The sequence below is a fragment of the Sapajus apella genome, unplaced genomic scaffold (genome assembly GCF_009761245.1).
Source record: "Sapajus apella isolate SASKATOON/1434 unplaced genomic scaffold, GSC_monkey_1.0 scaffold2, whole genome shotgun sequence".
Taxonomy (NCBI): Eukaryota; Metazoa; Chordata; class Mammalia; order Primates; family Cebidae; genus Sapajus; species Sapajus apella.
The window spans coordinates 3,526,786-3,532,785 of NW_022436942.1; positions in this window are offsets into that span (position 1 = coordinate 3,526,786).

Here is a 6,000-nt window from a genome sequence, read left to right on the forward strand (position 1 = left end):
AGGTTTTGGTATCAGGATGATGTTGGTTTTATAAAATGAGTTAGGAGGATTTCTTCTTTTTGTACCATTCAGAATAGTTTCAGAAGGAATGGTACCAGCTCCTCTTTGTACCTCTAGTAAAATTTGGCTGTGAACCTATCTGGTCCTGGACTTTTTTTGGTTGGCAGGCTATTAATTGCTGCTTCAACTTCAGACCTTGTTATTGGTTTATTTAGGGACACAACTTCTTCCCAGTTTAGTCTTGGGAGGGTGTCAGTGTCCAGGAATTTATTCATTTTTTCTAGATTTACTGGTTTATGTGCATAGAGGTGTTTGTAGTAATCTCTGATGGTAGTTTATATTTCTATGGAATCAGTGGTGATATCTACTTTATCATTTTTTATTACATCTATTTGATTCTTCTCTCTTTTCTTTTTTATTAGTCTGGCTAGTGGTCTATTTTGTTGATCTTTCAAAAAAAAACAGCTCCTGGATACATTGATTTTTGGAAGGGCTTTTTGTGTCTCTATCTCCTTCAGCTCTGCCCTGATCTTAGTTATTTCTTGTCTTCTGCCAGCTTTTGAGTTTGTTTGATCTTGCTCCTCTAGTTCTTTTAATTGTGACATTAGCGTGTGGATTTTAGATCTTTCCTTGCTTCTCATGTGGGCATTTAGTGCTATTCTAGACACTGCTTTAAATGTGTCCCAGAGATTCTGGTGTGTTGTGTTTTCATTCTCACTGGTTTCAAAGAACATCTTTATTTCTGCCTTCATTTCATTGTTTATCCAGTAGTCATTCAGGAGCAGGTTGTTCAGTTTCCATGTAGTTGTGTGGTTTTGAGTTGAATTTCTTAATCCTGAGTTCTAATTTGATTGCACTGTGGTCTGAGAGACTGTTTGTTATGATTTCTGTTCTTTTGCATTTGCTGAGGAGTGATTTACCTCCAATTATGTGGTCAATTTTAGAGTAAGTGTGATGTGGTGCTGAGAAGAATGTATATTCTGTGGATTTGAGGTGGAGTGTTCTGTAGATGTCTATTAGGTCTGCTTGGTCCAGATCTGAGTTAAGTCTTGGATATCCTTGTTAATTTTCTGTCTCGTTGATCTGTCTAATATTGACAGTGGAGTGTTGAAGTCTCCCACTATTATTGTATGGGAGTCTAAGTTTCTTTGTAGGTCATTAAGAACTTGCTTTATGTATCTGGGTGCTCCTGTGTTGGGTGCATATATATTTACGATAGTCAGCTCTTCTTGTTGCATTGATCCTTTTACCATTATGTAATGCCCTTCTTTGTCTCTTTTGATCTTTGTTGGTTTAAAGTCTATTTTATCAGAGACTAGGATTGCAACCGCTGCTTTTTTTTTTTTTTTTTTTTTTTTTCTCTCTCCATCTGCCTGGTAAATCTTCCTCCATTTGGCTTGCCTATGTTTTCCAAATTTCCTCCAATAAATATGCATTACTTTTATAATGAAAAACTTTATATTTTTGAAAACTACATTCTCTATCTTGACTAAATAATGCCTTAGTATTAATAATAGTAACATAGTAATAGAGCAGGGAAGGAAGGAAAGGAAGAGAAAGAAAAAAATCCTCAGATAATTTGTCCTTAAGTCTCCACTTTTACCAGTTTTAAATATTATTTGACAATTCCTCTGAAATTTGCTGTTTTTACCAATCTGTAAGAGTCAGGAGGAACCATTTTGGTCAACTAAAGGCAGATTATCCAGTTTCAAGATTTCAAGTGAAATAAATTTAATTCAATATAATAGCAAATGCTTCTTTATATGTAATACTGAGAAGTCAGAAGATGATGAATTAATAATTGATGTATTAATGTATTTATTCAACTGGTGTTAGAAACCATGCAACATGCTAAAGGTAATAGCATGAACGAATGAACACAGATTAACTATACATTTTATTTTTTAAACTTATATTTTAACTACTTCCAAAAATGATTTGTGCTAGATTGTAGAAATTTTATTTTTTCATTTTTTATTTTTATTTCTTTTTGAGACAGGATCTGGCTGTGTTACCCAGGCTGAGTGCAGTGACTCATTCTCAGCTCACTGCAACCTCTGCCTCCCAGGCTCAAGCCATCCTCAGCCTCTAGGGCAGCTGGGACTACAGGCACGGGCCACCATGGCCAACAAATTATTTTTTATTTTTTGTAGAAATGGGGTTTTGCCATGTTGGCCAGGCTGATCTCAAACTCCTGAGCTCAAAGCAATCTGCCTGCTTTGGTGGGGATTATAGGTATGAGCCACTGCACCTAGATTGTAGAAATTTTATAAGAAAAATATTTATTATTGTAGACAACACAACACTATTAAATAGTCAAATGATCTATAGATAAAAAGGCATCAAAAACCTATTCAAACATTTTAGAAAATGACATTGTAAAGATTTGAGAAGTCACCAGAAGAAAATCCAAATTATTCTCATCCCAGAATACAAGGAAATACATTTTAAGAGTATGCCACTTTATTTTTGCTTTTTTTTTAGTTGAAAGGTCTTAGACAAGGTATATTGACCACCTCTCAAATTTAATAGATTCATATCATAGAGAAGTTTTCATATTATTTGAATTTTGAAGTTGAAAGACTAAAATGCAAATATGCTGAAAGCAAAATTGCTGGCAAAAAGCTGGTTTGCATTTATACTTTCTAAGCTCCAATAGATCCTTACGTGCCTTTTAAGGATTTTCTAAAGGCATCAGGACATTATATTTTTAAACATTGCAGCTTACTACTGTTGGAATTTTGTTCTGGCCACCTCGTGGTGACCTCTTGCTGAACTATCGTTGATGCTTCCTTTCTGCATACTTTCAGGCTACCTTTTACTTCAGCAGTAATCAAAACCAGGAAGTACTGAAGAACCAGAGACTTTGGGATAACACACTTGAGTGGCAGACATCACCCTCTCAACCCAGCTGCCCCTCTAAGGGGCTTTGAGAAAATCACAAGAGAAAAAAAAATGATCCTGGGGCTAGGGTGGATACTGGGAGTGCCTCAACAGGAAAGCAGAAGACCCTTGAAAAGGGAGATCAGATGCTGGAAACCAAGATGAATCTAGGAAGACAGAATAATCAAATGACAAATCAGGGGCAGGTTAGAGGCAAGAGTGATGGGAGAGGGCCAGGAGAGATGTGAGGGACCTGAGAGGAAGATAAAGACCAGGATGGTTTCAGAACACATTTAGGGACACTGAGCTCTACTGTCCATAAGCTGTCTATAAACAACAGTCCTGTTCTTGCTGGGCAAGGGGTAGGTTTTCCACCCCATACCATCTTGAACAATGGCATCTCTCCTAGCATGGGGTTTACTATTTAAAAAAAAAAAATTAACCCAGGTATTGTGATTTTATTTTGACCCCTGTACTGTCAATAGCCAACAAACAGGACTTCAATCCTATCATCAGAACTATTAGATACAATGTAATAACCAACTCAGGATTTGCCCTCACCCATGAGGTCCCTATAAGGAGAGTCCTTTCATTGTCCTTCTGGGTCACATCCCTTCAACACCTACACGCTTCCCAAAGTGACTCCAAAACTGCCTTGCAGCAGTAGGAACATGGCTCCTTATTTTCACAGTAATTAATATTTATTTACTGAGAACCTGTTATTTATAGGCACTTAACATACATTATCCTTCTTCGTATGCCTAATAACCCTGTGAAGGAGGTAACCATAGTCCAGCTTAAAAGGATAATCCAAAAGGCAAAGGGGCTCAGAAAGTCTGAAACACAAACAGCTGCTACATGTCATGGCTGGGTTTGAAGCAGGCCCCAGCTCTTTTCCCTATGCTATGATGCTGCTCTATTGTTCAGATCTAACGTTTTGTGGCCTGATTTACCACGGCATCACTGAATTAGCACATTATCAATTCCCTAATCACATGGCTGCTTCTTAGCCACACATAATTCTACTCCTATGTTAGCAAGCTGGGCTCAGCAGTAGCTTTGATCTTTTTAAAAAGGCTGCAGTGACTGCCAAGTAATGATGTATGAGCAACCTAACCTTTCAAAGTGGAAATATGTCTAATGGTCCTGACTACCTCTCTCCTCAGCTCCCTACCCTTGCATCACCATTGCAATTATTCCTTAGTTATTGAAGCCTCTAGTCCATTGATGCTGTCACTCTTTCACAATTTTCACTACTCTCCTAACCTTGCTTCTCTGTTTTCCCTTACAGTTCATGACCCATTTCTAAAATCATTTAATTGAAAACATGCTGAATTTTCTGGCCCCACTCTCCCCGTACTTACCTGGCTAGACTCCAACTCTTCCTGAGCCCAGCTAGCCATTTTCTCTATGCCTGGATATTAATCACACCTGTTGTCCTGGCTGCACTTTAAATTTGTAATCTCAGGCCTCAAATAGGCCCTTAGTACTATGAAAGAGTCCTACTAGTTTTCCCTAATTAAGTTCCTGTTTGAGTCTTTGAAATGACTATTTCACATTTCCTCTCTCCCCAAACCCTCTCCCTCCTATTCATAGCTGATGACTTAGACTCATACTTTATTGAAAAACAATCTAAGATCAGACAAGAGCACCTTCATCTCGTCAAATCTATGTACCTCAGTCTCTGTGCCCATATTGTCCCTGCCTTCCCTGTTGTTGAAACAGGAGAAATGTGTCTGCTTCTATGAGAGGTGAATCCTTCCAGTCCTGCTCTGATCCTTCCCATCCTCATTTTTCCAAGGATTCTTGTTCCTACAGTTAAACTCCTTCTATTCTGCAGCATCAAGTCTTTCTCCACATGGCGTCATTCCAGACAACAACATGCAAGTTCTGTGAACTCCCAAATTACAAAAACCAAAAAAAAAAAAAAAACCCTCAAAATACTTCCTTGGTTTTCATCATTCACTCTTTTGGTTACTCTATCAGGATTCTGGGTTGTTTTGTGGATTTTTTTATTTTGTTTTGTTTTGTTTGTTGTTGTAGGGGGGTTCTTTGTTTGTGTGTTTTGAGACAGCTCTTATTATGCTTCCCAAGCTGGTTTGCAGTGGCCGCTCCTACAGCCTTAACCTCCTGGGCTTAAGCAATCCTCCCGCCTCAGCCTCCTGAGTAGCTGAGACCACAGGCACATAATACCATACTTGGCTAATTTTTATTTTTGGAAAGAAAGGGATCTCACTATGTTGCCCATTCCACTCTTGAACTCCTGAGCTCAAGTGATCCTCCTGCCTTGGCCCCCAAAAGTGCTGGGATTACAGGCATGAGCCACCACACCTGGCTTCAAGCTTCTGCTTAACTACTCACTGAATCTGCTGTCAGGGCCACCACAGTCTCATTATTGCTCGATCCTATGTGCACTTCTCCTGTTTTCATTGTACTCACCTTCACAGCCACATCTGATCCAACCGTCCAGTTCCTTCTTGGAAAACTTTCTCTCTCGACTTTTATGATGAATGCTTTCCCATATCTAGCTCTGGCCAATCCTTTCTTTATTTCTTTTCCTTTATCTGATCTCAAAATACTGAGATATGCTAAAGCATATCTCAATACTGGGCTGACTTCTAAATCTATATGCAATCTCTTCAGATGATCTTGTATAGTTCCTGACCATAAATGTCAGCTACGTGCCATTTGCCATTAATCCGACACCGTGAATTTCGGACTCAAAATCAACTGCCTACCTGGTACCTCCACTTGATAACAAACATTGATTTTCTCTGGCACTCTCCATCAGGAGCCTGCACAACAGCCACTTCTCTCTTCTTCTTTGCCATCAGAACCTTGATTTTGTGCAGTTCCCAAGGGGCCATAGTCTTTGGGGTGATTGGTCATCCAAGTGACACTCGACAGTCATGGCTCCAACATGGTAGCTCCGTTCCTATTGTCAGCAATTGGTTTCAAAATTGGAATGTGCATGTGACACAATTCTGGCCAAAGAGTTGAAAGGAAAACCTGGTACAGAACTTCCTGGGATATTTTCCTTGCTATTAAAAAGGAATATGTAAGTCTCTTCCTTGTTTATTTTATATCCTACTGTCTATAAAGCCCTCTATCATCAGG